The 20,371-nt window shown below is 44.8% G+C and overlaps 1 protein-coding gene across 1 annotated transcript in view; it reads left to right on the top strand.

The window, feature by feature from the left end:
* Positions 1–20,371, top strand: part of ADRA1B (adrenoceptor alpha 1B) — a 47,161-nt gene that overhangs the window by 1,734 nt on the left and 25,056 nt on the right. The window lies entirely within an intron of this gene.

Genomic DNA, 20,371 nt, shown 5'->3' with positions numbered 1-20,371 from the left:
GCATACAAAATAGTTTGTAGTTACTGCAGACGCGGCATTTGGGAAGCAGGGAGGCAGCTCACACACAGGCGGTGTTCATTCAGCATTTTCAGGGATCTTGCAGAGGCCACGCTTCTCAAGAGCTTTGCAGAAGCTGCATTCTCCCCCTCCTCCCTTCCCCGATGGCTACTGCCTCAATGAACTACGGCCATTAGCACTTAATAGGAGCATTTCACAGCCACGCAGCCCCAACCCGCCTTTAAGTTATCTAAAGCTTAAGATCTGAAAGAGAAGATGACTATAGGGTAACACAGTTTTCACCCCAAAATGTTCCTAACTCTAGTGATTCATGGAATTAAATTAGAGTTGTCTCTCACCTTCAGCTGACAGGCACCAAATCCTGGTAAGATGGAATTCAGTCACTCAGTGCATCCCTCTCCTTTTAGAAAATTGTGTCCACCTTCTTTTTGTTTGGTGTTCCTACAAACTGAATGGTTCAAAAGGCTACCTGATTTTTTCTAAGGAAGCAGCCAAGGTCTGGTTGGGAGGTTAACTTAGAGGGGGGAAGGTCCACACAGGTTGGGAAACCCATGTTCCTCCTCTCAGGCAGTGATGTGCTCAGATTTCTTCCCATATCCCTGGGGGCCACCACAGAAGATGAATGGAGGGAGGTGACCATGGCACAGTACTGTGCCATGATATCAAGAGAGGTAACAGCTGCTACATGCCAGGGACCATGGATGCCTGCAGTCACACCAGGGTCCCAGTACTGAACATAACCAAATCCCTCATGCAACTAAAATTTCTGAAGACACATTGCTTTCAAGAGAAAAAGGCCAATGGAAAAGAAAGCAAATGGATATTAAGAGTTTTCCCCATTTAAAAAGAAAGAGAGAAATAAATAAAAAAAAAAAAACAAGAAAAACCCCAAGCTGTTTAACCTACTCTCTGTGGCATCTTTTCTAAGGCAGGCTTGCAGGCCAATGGCTTTCGGAAATATTTTCAATGGTAAGTGTTAAGTGGAAAGGGTTTGAATTCCACCCCCCAGGAGTAATCACATCCTGCCACAAAGGAGCTTGCTTTCCTTTCCCAAGGTCTCAGAGCCCTTTTGTAGGCTTGCTGGGTTAACAGCACATGATGGCTCACACTGCATGGGCCATTACAAAGATTATGGTTGTACATGGAGGTGATTTGGCCTCTCATAGACAAATGATCTTGGGCAAAGGACCACTCCTGTGTGAGCCTCAGTTTCTTCATCTACGAAATGGGGCTAATTAGTATGTGCTTCATGGGATTTGTGCTTATGCATGGAAAGGACTTAATGCAGTATCTGGTACACAGCAAATGCTCAATGAAAGTTAGCTGCTAGTACTACAAACCAAACCACCATCTCCCCGTGAGTATAACTGTGCATTTTCTCCTTCTCTACTCATTTGCCGATCCCACATCTTCTACCAAAGGCTCAGAAGAGCCTTCTTCCTTCTGCCCCTGCCCTCCAGCCTGCAGAGGCTGTGACCAGAGCATGCTCAGGAAGGAGAAGGTCCCAGCAGGGTGCAGGAATGGATCAAGGGTGCAGACTTTGGCTCTAGGGGGGAGGGGAAACAGCTCCAAACAGATAAGGAGGCTTCCAGCAGGTTGCAGTGGAAACAACACTGCTCTGGTGGTCAGGAGCAATGGAGTTTCCCATTTGAGCTTTGCCGTCAATTAGCTCTGTGACTCTAGGCTTGTTGCTTTGCCTCTCTGGGTTTCAGATCTCACAACTGGAGAAGAAGAAGGTTGAACTAAATCACGGGCTCTCAAACTTTAATAAGTATGAGAATCACCTGTGAAACTTGATAATAATGTAGCTGCCTGGGCTCAACCCCCAGTGAATCTGACTCAGTAAATCACAGGGATCCCAGGAATCTACCTCTTTAATCAGCCCACCAAATGATTCTGAAGTTTAGATCAGGCTTTGAAAATCACTGGCCAGAGGCTCTCTCTGCTCCCTTTAGGCCCCAGCATCCTGGATGCCAAGATTCTAGATGCTCCACAGCTCAGAACTTTCCAGCCACATGGTGGTCTGGGATGATGTGGCTTCTCTCTGGATCTTGCCCTTCAAAGTCATCAAGCCCACCCCAAGTTTCTTCTCATTCACATCACTTTCTTCTCATTCACATCTCTCTGCTTTCTGTCTGCGCCTTTCTGAGACCTTGGCCCCCTAACACCCTAGGTCCTTGGCTTCTATGCAATAGAAAGTAAGAGGTTCTTGCCACCCTGATGCTATCAGAGCTTGTTTCTCCTCTCCTTGCAATGAAAACTTTCTGACTATGCATGCCGTGATCTCCCAGAGATCTCCCAATGTGCTGTCCTTTCTCCCTGGAAATCCAACAGGTGAGGAATGCAGACTCCAGGCCTTGGGTTTTAGATAGACTCCAAAGAGTACTCAAGAGCTTCAAACAGAAAAGGTACTTAATTAATGTTTGCTTAATAATTCAGGAAGAGTATTCCAGCAAAATGGAGACGTGGGTTTCTCCTTCCTCTGAGCTGAAATAACACCCAAATAAAAGTAGCATGATGTGGAACAATAACTCCTTTGGAATCTGAAAACGGTTTCCAATTCTAAATTTTCCATAAAGGGCTTTTCACTCATAAGGGGAGGAGGCAGATCTGGCGGAAGACAGAGCTTGGCAAACAGAGAAGTGCAGGTACAAGTAACTTCCAATTGGTGATAGACTTGCAGGTGCCTGGATGGCATGAGATTTCCATAGCTGTGTTTGTTTTCTCCATGGGAGGGGAGGGTTGGGATTCCTCCTGGGGAGGAGAGAAAAATAGTCATCTCCCCTACAGGATCCTGGTCCGGGGCCCCATTTGTTTTCCTTCATCCTTTATTTTTATTTTTGGGAGCAGAGTTGGGCTGCCTGCAGAGAGAGGCCTCTCATCTCCTGCTATGCTCTCCCCACCTGTAACACCCTCCCCACGTCCCTTCCACCCTTTCCCTGTGGCCTCAGACCAAGTTGAACCAGGGACCGGTGCACACTTACTCGGGAGCAAGGATGGACTCCACCAAACAAGGACCTCTTTATTTGGTCCCTGGAATCAGGCCAGGGAGAGACAGGGAATAATTGGAATAGAATATAGCAGTATTTCTACTGCATGCACCATGCACAAGATGTCCAAGAGAATCTCCAGCTGCCCAGCATTATAATGAAGACCAACTTCCACTCACCCAGAGAAGGCCTGCTCAGGGTCTCAAGAAGTGACTGAGTGATGGAGGGTGTGCATTGCAGTGTCGAGGGAGGAGGGGCAGGGGGTGGGTAGCAGGAAGCGCCGGGCAGCCAACTAGTGGCTGGGCTCAGTGAGTTGTTTAGAAAACACTGGAACCTTTCCTTGCTCCAAATCTTTCTTCTGTCTTTTAAAATGCTGAAAGGCACCAGGAAGCCATTATTGAACTAACTGCTCTCCCCTCCAGATAAATGAAGGTCAATTTCAGAGAAACAGTTGTGCTCTCTGTAGTACTGGAACCAACGAGGAATCCCTCTCGGCATTGATTCGATTCTCCGGTCCCCTTATTCAAATTGGGGCTGATGAATTTCCACCTTCCACACGTGCAAGGGGCATTGAGGGTCTCAGAGATGACTCAAGTCAGAACCACCTGACAAACACATAATTTAATTCTCCAGCTCCAAGATTGCAAAACAAGAGATTAGAGTTGCCCACAAGGAAAGCAATTGGTTTGAGTACTTGGTGAGAGGATATTTTTACACACAGGGAATCCTTCCTGGAAGAGGGAAATCCTACTAAAGTAAAATACATTTGACAGCATATTAAGTCATTAATGAAGACTCCTAAAGCATCTCCTATGTGCTGGGCACCTCGCTAGACACAGGGTTGTTGATCCAAAACAAGCATGGCCCTGCCCGCCGCAGGCTCACAGCCTAGCGAGATCCCATTATTATTGGACACATACTAAGTACCAGACATTCTGCTCGCCTCCTTCAGACGTTATCTCATTAACCCTCACAGCCACCCTGACAAGGGAAAGCAACTACTCCCTTTTTACAGATGAATATACTGGAGCTCAGAGAGGTTAAACTTCTTGTCCAGGGTCACACAGCAGTTAAGTGATAGGGCCAAGAGTTGAATCCAGTTCTGTCAGAACAGGCCCATACCTGCTCCACTGCACCAAAGGGATGCGTGGCCTTGTTTGCTTCCGGGCGGCAACCTGTTCTCATAGCTAATGGTCTCCAGGAAACCCAGAGCCGTCCTGTCAAAAGCTAGTCATGAGGCTTGTGTTGCGAGACCCTGCCTTTCTTCCACTGCCTGCTCGCTCCTGAAAAGAGACCAACACAGGAGATGTCAGGGCAGGCCATCCAAGTTCTAGCTTAGGGCCAGATAATCTGCACTGTGTATGACAAGGGGCTCTCAGGAGGGGGCACTTTGTCAGTCACCCCAGGCAGAAGAAAAAAGTGGGAGGGACCTTGCCCTTCTTCTAAGGATGTGGGTCCACATCTCTAATCGTTCATTTATTAATTCACTGAAGAAATATGTGTTTGTTAAGTGGCTACTATGTCCAGGCATTATACTGGAGACATAATGGTGAGCAAAATAATATTCCATAGAATTTCATTCTCACGGGGAACACAGATATTTTGAAAAACATGCACAGGCGCGCGCACACACACACACACACCAGAAAAAAACATGAATTCAAATTGTAATAAGTGACTTGAAGAAAAGGGGTGAGATGCTGTTAGGATTCTGTAACAAGGATCAGTATCTCACGGGTCCCTGAGGGAGTGACATTTAGGCAGAGCCCCGAACAGTGTGGAGGAGCTAATTCAGTGAACGAGGCAGGCAGAGGGAGAGGGCTGTGGGCAGAAGGAAGGGCACGCCCGAAGGTCCCAAGGAATGAACAGGGCCCAGAGAATAGAAGGGAGGCAGCTGCAAGTCCAGGCTGGAGGCCTGGGCAGAGGCCGGGCCACGCAGAGACTTTTAGGCCACATTAAGGACTTCAGATTTTTAATCTTAAGTGCATTGGCCACTACAGCAGGGTTTGAAGCAGTTGAAAGACACTATGCAGTCTTTCAAAAATGACTCGGGTCACAGTGATGAGCGCAGACTGGAGACTTTGCAATGGCTGCGAGAGATGACGGTGGCTTTGGCCAGGCCGGGGGCAGTGGAAGTGGAAGGCAGACAGTTTCGAGGACGTGGTGGTGGGCTGGGAATGGTGTAGGGACATAGGAGGGTTAGGAGAGAAAGAAATGTGTCCAGGATAGGCCTGGGGTTGCTGGGTAGAGCTGCCTAGGTAGATGGCGGCACCATTTGCTAAGAGGGGAAAGACAGTGGGTAGGGGGTGAGCGGGCAGGAGGTGGCTGAACACAGCCAAGAGGATTCCTCTCGGATCTCCCTCAGACCTTTCGGCAGGGCTCTCTCGACTGCATGCCAGAAACAACCCACCAGACACTCTCATAAGTTGAGCAGACAGAATACCCAACTCCAAAGCTGGGAGCTGGGAGCAACAGCAAACCTAGCTGCTCATCAGAAACACCTGGCAGGGGGCTGTTTTTAAAAGCATAGATTCTTGGGCCCCACCATAGACATGTTATATCAGATTCTCTCATTGTTGTGCTGAGAATCTCCATTTTTAACAAGTTTCCCAGGTGATTCTCATGTAGCCAGCACAGCACCAACTTCCCCGTGCCAAGGAACCCCTGGAATACTCTGCAGAGCAAGCGTCATCATCCCTGCCTTTACAGGTGAGGGAATTAAAGTTCAGAGAGGTTCAGTAACTTGCCCAAGGTCACACAGATAGCAAATGGTACAGTCTATCAGGGTACATGTTTGGCACTCAATAGTCATTATATCATTCCTGCTGTTACCACATTGCTTCTCTGATATTTATCCGAGGTCTGGCACCCAAAGTTTTTACTGGCTCGTGGCAAAATGAGAAAAAAAAAAAATAGAAAAAGGCTGTGTTCTTTTAAAAACTAAATGTATTCCATATAAATGACTGTTCTTTTATTCTAAAGACTATGTTCTTTCTATTTTGGGACACTGAAATAGCATTTCTTTGATGGAAGGATGGCAATAGAGTGCGTGTGTGTGTTTGTGTTCTAATGTTCTACTTGGCAAAATAAAAAGTTGCTAACCCTGTGTCAGTCCCCTCCAAAAAATTGTTTTGACATTTTACTGTGAGTCTCCTGAAGTCTTGGAATCGTGGAAGACACCACGGTGGCTGGACACAATAAATATTTGTGAGGACAAAAACAGGAGGGATGGGAGGGAGGAAAGGAAAGATAGGAGAAAGGAAAGGAGGGAGGGATGGAGAAATGAGTCAGCCTCAGCACTGCTGGAAGAGTCCGTGCACTGGGCCGGAGGGGCAGGGAGGGGAAGGGTGACACGTGTGAAGGATTGTGCCTGTCAGGTGTGACAGGATGGGGACCAGTCATGGAGGCACCCAACCCTGCTGGGGCACAACAGGCCACAGAAACGCCAGCAGGTGCGTGTGTAACTGCAGTGCCAACGCAGATGGGCCTATTAAGATCTGTGATGCAAGAGATGCCTTTACCTGGGTGTGGCTAGTAAAAATGACAGACGCCCGCCAGGCCGCACTGGGAAATTGCTTCCTCCCCTATATGCAGGATGTTTCTGCAGTCGCTCTGCTCCCTGACCACGTCTGATAATAATAATACTAATAGCTACCATTTGTTAGGTCTCGCCGCGTGCCGGGCTCACTGTTACTCCGTGCTATGGGTGCTCTCTCTTTATCCTCTCTCATTTGCTCCTCTCCACAGGCTTGGGAAGTGGGCCCTGGTGGTGTCCCCATTTTACAGATGAGGAAACAGCTCAGATTGAGTGACTGGCCTGCGGTCCCCCAGCTAATCAGTAAGACCTGGATTCGAATCTGGGCAATCACATGGATTCATCATTGAAGGTCTCCGAATGTGGGGCTCTGAGCCTCCATTTCTGGAAGTGCAGGGAGGAACTGGAGAAACCAGAGTTTATTCTGAGAAGGAGGAGAGACAGGGCATTGGGGCTGCCGATCATTCAGCAACCGAGAGGCACGGTATCCCGATGAGAACACAAAGAATATAAAAATAATTGGGTCTTTCCTCTAGCAAGATAAGGCAAAATCTCTCTTTTATTATTGATGCTTCAGAAGACTTTTTTCAGCTACACAACTTATTATGGGTAATGTCACATACGTTTTTAAGGTTTTTATGAAATTTGAGGAAATACATAAAATTTGGAAGATTTTTTTTTCACAGTTTAGTTTCTGGCTGCACACATTTCAGACCTAGATTCGCCTCCACCACCCACCTACATGTGGCGCCAGCACCACGGGACACTCTTCCATCTCAGATCAGCCTCTGGTCCTACCTCTTGATGTCACAGGTCAGGTGAGCCAGCATCGTGGGCGACACAGTATTTCTAGAAACTGTTTTTTCACTTGGCAGTACCTCTGGCTAGTGATGACCCAGCTATACAGAAAGAAAAGATTGCAAACCACATAGGATACAGTCAACAGAACCCAAACAAGATGTGTCTTAACTCTTAGCTAGTTCCCTTATGTGGAGAAATACAAATAATATTTAAATAAGGAGGATAACCAAGTGCAGTTAATAGACCTGACTTCTGGAAACTTTGGCCATGGGGGAACATTGCTAGGGTCCCTCCTCAGGCCTTGGGGGGTCCCTTGAAGAGAGGAGCCCTGAGGCTAAGTAAACACCTTTTGTCCACACCCAAACACCCCGGGTTTGCTCTTTCTGGCAACCTCATGACTTTCTCCTTTACCAGCTGTGAACTTGTCAGCAGTGACCAAATCTCTGCCTAACACGGTGCTCACACAAGCTGAATGAATGAAATAATGAGCAGGCTGCGAGTTCAGCAGAATAATTAGGAGTGCATTCTAATTGCAGCGGAATTATGTGCCATTTCCCAAATACACCTTGCATTTTCCTTCCCCTGTGCATTCGCGCATACTGTTCCCGCTCCCATCAGTGCGCTTCCTGCATCCTCTGAATATCCAAATCCTGCTCATGTGTAAATGCCTGGTTCAACTGACACCTTTCTCATGAAGTCTTCCTGGTTCCCCCACCCCTTGCCCTGATAACAATCACTCCCATTTATAGCTGGTTTGCGGTGCTTGTCACATTTGTCTGTGGGGCTAAGGACTGACACACGCACCTTTAGCGGTGCCAACCCCGGGAGGAGGGCAGGGTTGTCCTCTTCTTGTCCTCTGTGCTCAGACAGGAGGCGCACAGTACACTTTCAGTAAAAACAGCAATGACAGCTGTGATTCATACAGTGTGTGCCAGACTTTTTCTACCATTTGGACCTCCCACAGCCCATCAGATAGGTATTTTGCCCATTTTATAAATAAGGAAGTGGGCTCAGAGGGGTTAAGTGGCTTGTCCCATCCCTTGAAACTACTACAAACTCATTACAAGGAGTCTTTCATGGTGGACTGGTCTTCTAAAACCCAAATGCCAATCTGGGCCTGGTGGATGGGCGACGACCAGCATGGACACAGGGCAGGAGCTTGGAAATTGGATGACGTCTTTGTTCTTTACTGAAAGGCTGTCATTCCGCCTGCCACTGACCTCTGCATGGCCAATTCGTCCCCAACTCCCCTCATCTTAGTAGCCCTTATCACCTCCCTCTCACCTCTGGGAGCAATATGGTCCCAGCTGGTCCCCACAGAAGCAGAAAAGGAGGAAACAAATTTGGTGACTTTACAGCAGGGATCAGATTAAGACTTTAGAGGCCCAAGGTATTGAGAAGGGAATAGCGAAATGCTAAATCAAAACATGCACACGTCTACACGCACATGTACACATAGAGCACTAAGATAAAGGAAGGCCAATAAGATTCTAACTTTTTCCATGAAGGTTACTTTGATTCCTTTAATATCAAATTATTTCCCCAAAAAGTGGAGGTGCCCCAGCTTTGCTAATGCTCTAGAGACACGCTGGGTCTTTTCGTTGAGTGAGATAGCACTGCTCTCCAATGGGGTGACCATACATCCCAGTGTGCCCAAGACAGTCCCCATTTGTGCCTATTATCAAAGCATGATTATTATTGTTATCCTTATACCCCCCCATTCTCAATTTCAATGATAAAAAAAATGTCCCTGTATGTTAAAACCTGAAATAAGGGTGTCTATAGTGGGACATCAATAGTACCCAGAACCTGAGATGAGGAGGGGAGAGAGACTGACACCAACAGCCTCAACAGTCCAGAGGAAGATTCATCACGAGAGAGCAAAGCCACCATCCATTTGGGAAGGAAAGAAATACCTTACCATGTGTGCATTTTGTGGGAAGCAGGAGTTATTGGAAATGTTGGTTTGAATTTTTTAAGTAAAGTATTCATTTATTTCACTTCCCCTGATGACACGAGCGAATGGCTGAGCTGGGATTTGAATCTACGGCTGGTTGGGCCTAAATACTTAATGAATAAGTGAATAAATGAAAGAATGGATCAATTGGAGCACAAGCTAAATGGTATGATCCGAATGATGAGTGCTTCCAGAACACAGAGGAGACAGAAAAAGAGTGGGCTGAAATAAGATTTGGGGGATAAGGAAAGTGAGCTGTGTTTTAAGGACTTGTAAGGCTGGAATCCCTGTGGAGGGAGGGGCCTCTTTGCCCCATCCATCATCACCCCTCCTGGCCTGACAGCATGAGTCAGCCCAGGGTACAGTAGAATCTGTCCTCACCGGCAGGCTTTGCTCTTAGGACTCTGTCAACAGTGCAGTCTCGGCCACACCCAGCAGCCGCACCTCTGAGCCCCCTTTGAACATTCAGGTGCCCCTCTGTGGTGTGAGCACAGGCACTGTGCTAGAAAAGTTGCACCAAAGAGCAGTTCAGTTGAAAATATTCAGACACAGAATGTTCTAGCATTTGCAAGTGGACCTTTCCTCAAGGAGCCCCATTTAGGTTTTTCCAGGGGCGTCTGCCCTCAGTGTCTTGCTCCCCCTAAGCTCTCGCTCTCGCTCTCTCTCTCTCCTCTTGGGATGAATTTAGGGCTTGACTTTGCATGTTTTCTGAAATTCTTCTTTAAGATAGAGTTTCCTGCCAGGCCAACATGTATCACTTAAGAGGCTGAGCTTAGCACCCTGGCTGTGCCCCAGAAGGAGGTTAAAATGGGACCAAGGGCAAGCCGGGCTCACTGTCATTCGCAGGCATCGGCCCCAGGCTCACACCACCAGCACGGGGCTGGGCAGAGATCCAGGGAGGCAGCTGGCTGGGGAGGAGGAGGATCCACCAAATGGAACAACAACAACAAAATTACATCTCCAATTCCTATATTCAGGCCATTAATCGCCTCCTGGCATCAACAGAAAGTGGTAGGGTCCCTTCTCTGTGCTTCTAGGGATATCCCCTCAGTGCCCATGTGTGACTCCCTGTCCCCAACCCGTCAGAATTTACCTTAACGCAAGGGTTCCTGGGCTTTGCTGTCTCATGGAGCCCTTCAGCAATCTGATGAAGCCCCTTCTCACAATAGACGCATAAAATAAAAGACAAAGGATTCCAAAGAAAGCCAATTATATTGAAATACAGTTGAAATGTTGGAAAAACAGATTTATTATAGAGCAGAAAAATGTCCTTTAACATATTAAATAAACAAGATGTAGCAGCAAGTCAAATAAATAACTACTATAATTTTGAAGTAGTGACAAGTGGAAATATTTCAAGATATCTGCAACAAATGTAATATGATATTACAAATCTGATTTCTATTGGTGACAAACCCTGCTAACTCTACTATGGCTTGTTGCCTACATTCCTATCGAAGGAAATGTAGACTTTCAGCCAAAGGTTAGTTTTGTTGTTGTTTTCTAGGGGAAAAAAAGGTTTTTTTCTCATCTAAGTCCTGGGCCGCCCACCCCCACCCCCAGAATAAGAACCCTACCTTGGAACATTAAGGTAGTTCAGGACGTAAGGTATCCTGTACTTTTCTTCTTCTTCTTTTTTTCTAACAATTTTTTGTAAAGAAAGATTTTTTAGTCTTAGGAGCACAGGGAACTTGGAGTATGCCATCATGCTTTGCAACTATTTTGCATGATTACTTGTAACAACTGTTTTAATCAACTGGTTTGTTTATTTAAAAATGATGTGTGGACTTTTATTCAAATCTGAAAGAAGAAAAAAGAGAACAACAAAAAATATTCTGCCCTTATCAGATCCCAGATTTATATCCACCCAACACTCTCAGTCTTTTTCTCCAGGAGTAAACACCATTACCAGATTGTTTGTATATGCTTTCAGAAACATTCTACTTATTTGTAAGCATACATATTCATATATGCATATGCATATATTTGAGTATGTATGCATATGGAATGTGTGTTTTCACCCTGTTTATTTTTACTAATGGTGTCACTTTAGAAACAATTCCGTGAAGGTTACATTTTCGACTGAATAGTGTATCTTACAACTAGTTCTATGTTAGAATGTGTAGAGTTACTGCTCTTTTTTTCATAGCTGCATAGTAATCCATTTTATGGAGTGTTTTATTTTACTTACCAACTTCCCAATTGATTGACATGTAGGTTATTTTTGGTCTTTTACTACAAACAATGTTGCAATGACACTCCAGTATGTATGTCTGTGCCCCCATATTCAGGATAAATTCCTAGAAATGAAATTGCTGGGGCAAGGAATATTTGGTATTTTAGGTTTAGCCTGATTACATTCAATTTTACTAAATTGAAATCTTATTTCAGCCCACTCTTCTTTCTGCCTCCTCTGCATTCTGGAGACACCCATCAATTCAGATCACACCATTTAGCCTGTGCTGAAATTGATCCATTCCTTCATTTGTTTAATCACTGCAATGCAATAAGAAATTTTTTAAATGACAAAAATGTAAAGTGGTATTAAAACAAATAAGTTGGATCTATATCTACTAATCTATTAGTAGGGATATTCATGATATCTAAGTAAAAAGTAAAGTCATAGAGGAATGTCTAATCCCATTTTTAAATGCTAATAACTTGGTTATTCCAAGGGATAGGAGGAGACTATTTGCTTTTTTATACCTTCTGTATTATTCCACATGTTGCAATGAGCAAATACTCTATTTGTGATTAAGAACACCAAATTAAGAAAATATGATAGAATACAAATTGGGTTTCAATGGAATTATAGTAGGGACTATCATACATTTTTAAGATTTTAGAAGAAAAAACTGTCCATGGCCAAAAAAGAAAAGACTGTTGTCTTTAGTCATTTTCAGTCTAATTTTACTGGTTTAATATACATATCCTGCTGTGATTACTAGCCCTAGAATATTTAGAAATTACTCTGGCCCCTTCCTCTGCTGGTTACAGCCCTGCCCACTCCCCTGGTTTGAAACCACGCTGTTAGGTTGCTTGTTGGTTCTTATTTTTGTGTTTTTTTTTTTTAAGTGAGAAGAATTTCCTCTCTCTTGGTAGCAAAAAAAATAATTTATATATATAAAATAACCATATTTAATATTTTCCTATGGAACTTTGCAGAATTTCGTGTGTGTGTGTGTGTGTGTGTTAACCCAAATGGGATCACTCAGTGCTTTTCTCACTAATTATCAAGCGTAGACTTCTTGTCATATCAAGAAATCTGTCTTTTCATTTTTTTTTTTGTTTTTCTTATTCTTTTAATGCTGCTTGAATTCCATAATAGAGGGTACCATAATGTACTTAACCAACCCAGCTATGTAAGTAACCCACTTATGTAAATAGGTGAGGCACACACTGGGCATCGCATTCACAAGGTGCAAGTGTAGCGTGAAGAGTAGGTCCCTCTCACTTCTCTGGCCCCTCAGCCATCCAGTTCCCCTCCCTGGAAGCAACTACTGTTACCAGTTGCCTGTATAGCCTTTCAGACATGTTCTGTGTGTATATAAATGTATTCATATGTTCTTTTTTAATGGAAATAACATTATAAACACTATTCTAACACTTTGTTTTTTTCATTGAACAATTTGTTTTGGAGATCTTTCCACAGCAATATAAATAGAGCAGCTTCATTCTTTTTAATAGCTGCATAGTATTCCTTTTTTTCCTGCAAATAGATCCCTGTGGAAGAACATTTAGGTTATTTAAAAAATTTTTTATTACTACAAAATGATAGTCTTATACATACTTCACCATTTTCCACATGAGTAAATAGATCTGTAAGATAAAATCTTGGAAGTGGACTATTCTAAGTTTTTCGTTTTTATAAATATTGCCAAATTGTCCTCCATAGAAATTGTACCAATCCACATTCATAACCAATATTTGAGGGTGCCCACACATTCACCAAGGGTGTTATCAAACTTTTTGACCTTTGCCAATTTGACAGGTGAAATGTTTGTGAAAGAGGTTAAGCATGTTTTCATGTTTAAGATAAGCCATCCTCTCTTGATGTGCAATTTGCTTTTAGCTGTGATAAATAGTCTAATGCACATGTTTTTCCCTTAATATCTTTTGTGCACCTGCCCTTTAGGATTTCCTCAAGATAAAGTCCACTTTGAATGGTTAGACCAAAAGGTGGACTCATGGGAAAGGCCTCGGACATATATTGTGAAATTACCCTCTGGGAAGAGGGTGGCAATTTGCACTCCCACTAAGTATGTTCTAATGTAGCTAAAGAAAACCGCTTTCTATATTGACAGCTTCTCGTTGCCTGAGGCCCGAGAAGTTTCAGCTTCCCTCCAAGGTGATAAGATGGCTTGAAAGCTTCAAATCCTTCCAGCTAATTTGGCGTCAGCTTCCCAGAGTCCATGGCTAGCTGGCTGCCCTCTTGGAATGCACCATCCCATCCATCAGGGGAGCAGAGAATATGGCAGCCTCAGACTGTGTGTATTTTACCCAGAACCCGAGAACAAAAAGCAGTCACCCACGGTGTGTAAATGGATTTGATCTTTCGCACGGCTGCCAGGTCCACCATGGTCCACATCAGTGGTTCGAGGCTCCAGGACTGACGTCCCAATTTAAAACCATAACAAAATAAAATGCTGTCGCCACCCCCAGGAAAACAATTCAGTTTGAGGCACTCAGAGAATGAGCTAACCAGGAAGGACTCCTCCAGGCATCCAAGCGGGCCCCACCCACCATGGGGGCCTGTGTGGATCCAGGGAGCGCCGTGGACAGTCTATATTTAGACAAGGGCATGGCAAATGCACCACATTTTAGTTGCAAAATTCAAATTGGCCCTGGAAGATGCCAGGCTCACAAATTTCAAAAATGAAAATTCACTTGAGCACCATTCAAGAAGCCAGGAGCTGGCTGCTGAGCAGACTTTGCCAGGGAAGGAGGCTTTTGGAGAGGGAATAAATGGCCCCTGGTCAGTCAGGGTGTAATTTAATCCTGACCTTGAACTGCTGGTCTAGAAGGAGAGACCAGGTTATTTTCAGACTGTACTAAATCTAGAGGTGTTGGAACCAGGAACGAGAACAAGGCAGAGACAGGATGAACTTTGACCCACTGCCACTGGGTTGGGAGATCAAGGGAATGCGGTAATACTACCTGGGCTCAACCAGTGATTCTCAGAATCTCACCAGGAAAGCCCTTCCTGCCACCTGACTCTGTGTCACTGCCATCCTGCCCCTCCCACCCCCATCTCGATGAAGAGTGCTGGCACCTTCCCTTCTCTGGGACATCCTTGTTAGCTCTGCATAACAAATGTCTGAGTGGCAGGTTAGAGTACCAGAAAGCAGGGACACTGGAATCAGACAATCTCGGTCTGAAGTCCTGGCTCTGCCACTCATCTCTCTAAGCCTCAGTTAATTCATCTGTAAAATGGGACCAAAATCATCACCCTCATAAAATTATAATGAGGAATAAATGAAAAATGGATGAAAAGGACTCAGATGGGTGCCAAACACTAGTAAATGTTTCACAAACGTGAGCTATTAAAGCATGTGATGCCTCTCATATGGTACCTGCTTCGGAGGAGAATTTTGGTACCTATTAATGTTATGATTTTGACAAATTCTATGAATGGGCAATGTCTTTTGGGGAAACAAATATGAGATGGGTTCCTTCTTATTAAACAGTTGGGAGAACGCCTCTGTTGAAAAAGGAAAAGAGTAAAAAAACTAAATTTTTTTAGAGCACCGGGTACGATGGTTATATGCTCTAAAAATATCGGAAGACTTTACCTAACATTTCTGGTTGTGTTTCTCTTTTTAAAATTATTTTGATATTTAATTTTGTGATGTTTCTGTCCTTCCAAAAAGTACAAAAAGTAATTTGACACTCATGAATCCCTCCACCCAAATTTAACACATTTAACATGTCATTGGATTTGCCACACATCTTCTTTTAAGAAATAAGATGTTACAAATACATCTAAAAGGCCCTGACGCCTCATCCTACTCACCTGTCTCCTTCCCAGAGGCAGTTACCACAATGCCTGTGACTGTGGGGAATCCCTTCTCTAAACATTCTTAAATGTGTGCTCTAAGAAGCAAGGAGAACAGTGGTCAAGATGGGGACTCTGGATTGTCAGTCTTGGGTTCAGATTCCACTCCTGCTCCTTTACTAGCTGTGTGGCCTTTGGCAAATTGCTCAACGTCTCTGTTCCTCCTTTCTCTTCTCTCTAAAATGAAACTAATAACACCTATTCATTGGGTTGTTACAAAGATGAAATAAGATTATTCATGTAAAACGGTAGCTCTCAACCAAGAACAATTTTGCCCCAGGGGACATCTGGCAGCGTTAGGACACATTTTTGACTGTCACACTGGGGAGATGCTACTGGCATCTAGTGGGAGAAGCCAGGGATGCTGCTAAATACAGTGCACAGGACAGCTCCCCACAACAAAGATTGAACCAACCCAAAATGTCAATATTACTGAAGTGCGGAAAACCTGGCATGAAACATGCTGTCACTTTATAAGGACTCAGTAAACATTTGCTCAGTAAACATAATAACAAATTATTATAAATTTTATTTGTAAGACATTGCATTAGACATTTTTACATACATTATCTCACTGGTATTTGGTGAGTTGCCCCTTCTTGCTAAAAAGAATGATGGACAGAAAACACTGTCTCTTCCGCATGTCTGAGAATTTGTTACATCAAAATGGAAAACTTACTAAAAACGTAAAATTTCAGACTGGTAGATTAATTGGAAGCCGTTACTCGGAGCCTAACTCCTCCTTGCTCTCAGTGAAAACAAATTATATCAGTACTTTCAGCCACAGAATTGGTTCATTGAAACCACAAATGTGGCTTCCACCTAAGCAGTCCCAGGGACCGGCATGGCGATAAATAAATAAATAAGGCATCATAATTAAGAAAACATTTTTGGCCCCCCGTTTGCAAGGACTGGCTCTCGAGGGCTGAAGAAACCACAGAGGCAGGGTGGAAAGTGGGACAGAGGACAGAAGCCAGAGCTCTACTTCTCTGACTCACCCCGGGCTCGGGTGGACTCAGAATACTCTGCCCATGGCCAACCAGGGATCCAGGCTGCTGCCTAGGCTTGTCAGAGAGCAGGCACTGGAGGTGGCTTTACCTCTCCCAGTGGGGTTCCCAGCCCAGCAGCAGCGACATCGCCCAGGAACTTGTTACAGATGACAATTCTTAGGCCCCCACCTCAGAACAACTGAATCAGAAACTGGGGGAGCCGCCCAGGTGATCTGGGTTCTCCCAAGCCCTCCAGGCAACACCGCTGCACACTCAAGGTTAAGAACCACCAACCTATTAAGATCGGATCCCACTCTCCCTGCATGTCCGTTTGCCGTTTCCCCACTGTGGCCACGCAGCTCTCCAATGCCAGTCCAGAAGTGGAGGGGCCTCTGCTCACTGGCACTGTCCTTGTGTTGGCTGCTTGACATGGATTCTGTAACTTTCACAACGGGAATATGAGGAAGAGGCTTTTATCCCCTTTTCCAGATAAGAAAACCACAGCTTAGAGAACCCAAACAACTTGCCCAGGGTCATACCCTCGGAAAAGAGCGGGAACCAGGATCTGAATTTGGGTCAGCCTGATGCTAAATCCTGTGCTCTTAACAATGACGTCATACTGTGACGTCACACTGCCCACTGATGAGTAAGAAAGAGAACACAAACAGATAGGTGCCGCCCGGGCCAAATTGTGAGCCCTGTTAAGTTCACCTCTAGTGCCCCTCTGTCATCCCTCCTGGGGTTCACCTGGCCTCAGGTGATGCCACCCCCTAGAGCCCAAGGCTTCCCCCACAGCGAGGCCACCTAGGCTTTCCCTCTAACTAGCTGTGTGACTTTGAAGCTGACTCAACCTCTCTGTGTTCCCATCTCTCATCTTTAAAGCAGTGACAGTAATATATTCATATTAAGGTTGTTAAGAGAACTAAATGGAATAATAAATGTGAACATATCTAGCCCAGAGCCTGGTGCAGAGTAGAAACTAATTCACTCTCGGTTTTCTTCCACCCTCCTCTATACATCAACAACTATCAAAACTGCTCCACCCAGGTTGGATTCTCTTGAGATCTCATTTATCGACCAATTAGCTAATACGATGAGCTGATCCTCACTGAGGTGTTAATTCACAATAATGGCTTTCTGTGTTTGCCTCCGAAATAACAGTTGCATTTCTACCAGGGGCCCTCAAAATCTCCTCAAAATTTTACAGCCATGGAGTAATCAATGATGGGAATGTCGGGAAAGGTGGAAGGTACTGGGAAGAGATTTCTCGGCCTTTCCTTATCCTTCACGTCACTCCAATATCGTATTTCTGGAGTCAGGGGCAGGGAATCCCAGAGAGTGGGTAATGAGAAAGGAAATACGCCTTCTTCAAGGTTGCACCTGGCTTTGAAGAGGAAAAAGGAACTACAGGCATCTGAATCTCGGGGTAGGTGAGAACAATGCAAAAAAGTGAAATCAAAGACTAATGGGTCATTTGCCAACATTTAATAAAATTGCTTGCGATTTGCGTAGTTGAATGTAATAAAGCTTCATTAAAAAGTAGTTATAACAACTAATAAGACCTTAATTAAATTAGCTTTCACTGGGCAAGCTGCTTTCGAGGTCCTAATTAGGTTATTTGCTGCCACTAGCCTAGCCTGAAAACAAAAGAAGACTGTTAAGTCCTCCGCGATGTCTAGAAAGCCTGGTCTCTGGCCTTGTGCGGGGAGTGCCAGGAGGCTCTAAATTCGGGGGCAGCCAGTCTGCGACTGTCTTAGCTTTCCAGAAATCATGGTGTGTGGCCAGAGTCAAGTCCCACTGCTCTTAGGAGCCAGACAATTTTGAAGATGGAAAGGGCATATGAAGGTGGACATGCCAAGAATTTCATATTACAGATGAGGAAACTGAGGCTATGTGAGAAGAGATTGGTCCAAGGTCCCTCAGCAATGGGCAATGTCCCCCACCCCCCTAATCTTCTTCCACCATGATCTACAATAAACCTAGAACTCGGGGCGCCTACTATGGGTTTTCATTTGGGAAGGGAGAGGGAGACAAAAAGTCCTGGGTTCTCAGAGGTGCCTTTCGTGGAAGCATGGAGGATGTGTGTGTCTGTCTGTCTGTCTCTGTGTGTGTCTGTGTGTGTGAGAGAGAGAGATGCGCTGATGGTCGTTCAGCCCAAGGCAAATTGCTGATCTGCCTGCAAACTGTCTTTGCATTGCTGCCACGATGATCTTCCTGGAACACAGATCCAGGTGAACCAGTACCCCGCCGAACGACCCACAGGGTGGCTTCTGAGCCCCTGAGCATGGCAGAACGGTCGCCTCACAATTAGAGTCTAACCTACCTCATCTCTCGAGACTAGGCTTTGTGCTCAAACAGACCAGAAGCCCAGCCCTGTCCCTCACTAGCTGTGCAACCTTGAGCAAGTTACTTAATCTCTCTCAGCTCCCATTTTTCTGCCTAGAAAACAGGAAAAACACTTTACTTATCTCATTGGTTTAATAGGAGAATTAAGAGACAATGAGGCAGGCCCGTGCTATTGCTCCTCCAGCCACACAGGAGCAGTCTTCCTTCCCTGAATATGCCTGGCTCATTCATGCCCCAAGCCTTTGCATATGCTGTTCCTTCTGCCTGTGACACCCTTCCCCTTCTTTTCTGCACCATGAATTTTTCCAATTCAAGTGTCCAGCTCAAAAGTCCCCTTTGCTGTCTTCCACAACTCCCCAAGCAGTGGCTGCCACCTCTCCTGTGCTTTCTCTGTCCTCTCCCTCCATGTCCATCAGAGCCTTGTCACACTGGCCTGAAATGAGCTTACTGATACCTGTCTCCCCCAGGAGATTGGGTCTCACCGAGCACAGGCCTGGCGCACAGTGAGAACTCAGTAAGTGAACAAAATTTAATCACAACAACTACGAGGAGGAACTGTGAGGAAGGAACAAGATCCGTTCAATGTCACTTCTGCTCTTGTACCAATGCAAAAATACAGACGAATTCTGTGTGTACCGACAAAGATTCTTCACTTGACCAAATCTTCATCAGCTTCCTGAACCTTCTCCTAGACCCATTTGTGCACCCCTTATAAAATCCAGTTTTAGCAAGACCCCTGGTAAGCCAGTTCAGCAAGAACCCCCAAGTCTTGGTAGCTGATTACCTTGATACAGATCATTCCCACTATCTGATCAGGTTTCTCATCCTCCACCATCCCCCAGGTGATACTGGCCTGCCTTCAGTAAGAATCCTGCTTGGTTTAGCCAGAACCCTCTTACCCCTGATGTTTCCTCGTAGTAAATTTCCATCCACTGACTCCACCCTGCTCCTTGCCTATAAATTTCCACTTGCCCAGACTGTATTCAGAGTTGAGCCCAATCTCTCTCTCACCCACTGCAGAATCCCATTGTAGTTGTCCCTATGCCTATCTCAATGGTCCTGATAAAGTCTTCCTTACTGTGCTTTAACAAGAATCATTGAATAATATTTTTCTTTAACAGTACACACACATACTCACATACACATGCATATACACACACATGCCTGCATACACACACACACACACACACACAAACACACACACACACAAATATACACCATCACCCCCCCCCCCAAGATATTTGCAGCAATTATCTGTGGTAGCTTTTATTTTCTTCTCATGCTTCTCTGTACTGAGCATATATTGCTCTTGTGGTATAAAACATAACAATAAAGACAGTTCTTTAAACCAATGGGCTGAAAGAATATACAAGAAATGCCAACTTTCTAAACACATCCCTACAACAGTGGGGAGCTACCTGAATTTCAGTGTGGTGCAATTCTGATTTAAGGCATCGCAGTCTCTGAATTTCTTCTCTGTGATGTCTGTGACAAGAGCTAGTTTGGAGCTGCAAGGTACATGCTGTAAGGTGAATCACTTCCCCGGTATCTTCATGGTGATCTTTTTGAGTACTGTGAGTTTTTACAGTCAGTAGAGGATAAGTACTGTGCTATCCAATATAGGAGCCACTAAACACATAAGGATAATCATGTTTAAATTAATTAAAACTAAAATTAAAA

The sequence above is a fragment of the Eulemur rufifrons genome, chromosome 10, assembly GCF_041146395.1.
Source record: "Eulemur rufifrons isolate Redbay chromosome 10, OSU_ERuf_1, whole genome shotgun sequence".
NCBI classification, from domain to species: Eukaryota; Metazoa; Chordata; class Mammalia; order Primates; family Lemuridae; genus Eulemur; species Eulemur rufifrons.
This window is presented reverse-complemented; position numbering and strand designations above follow the sequence as displayed.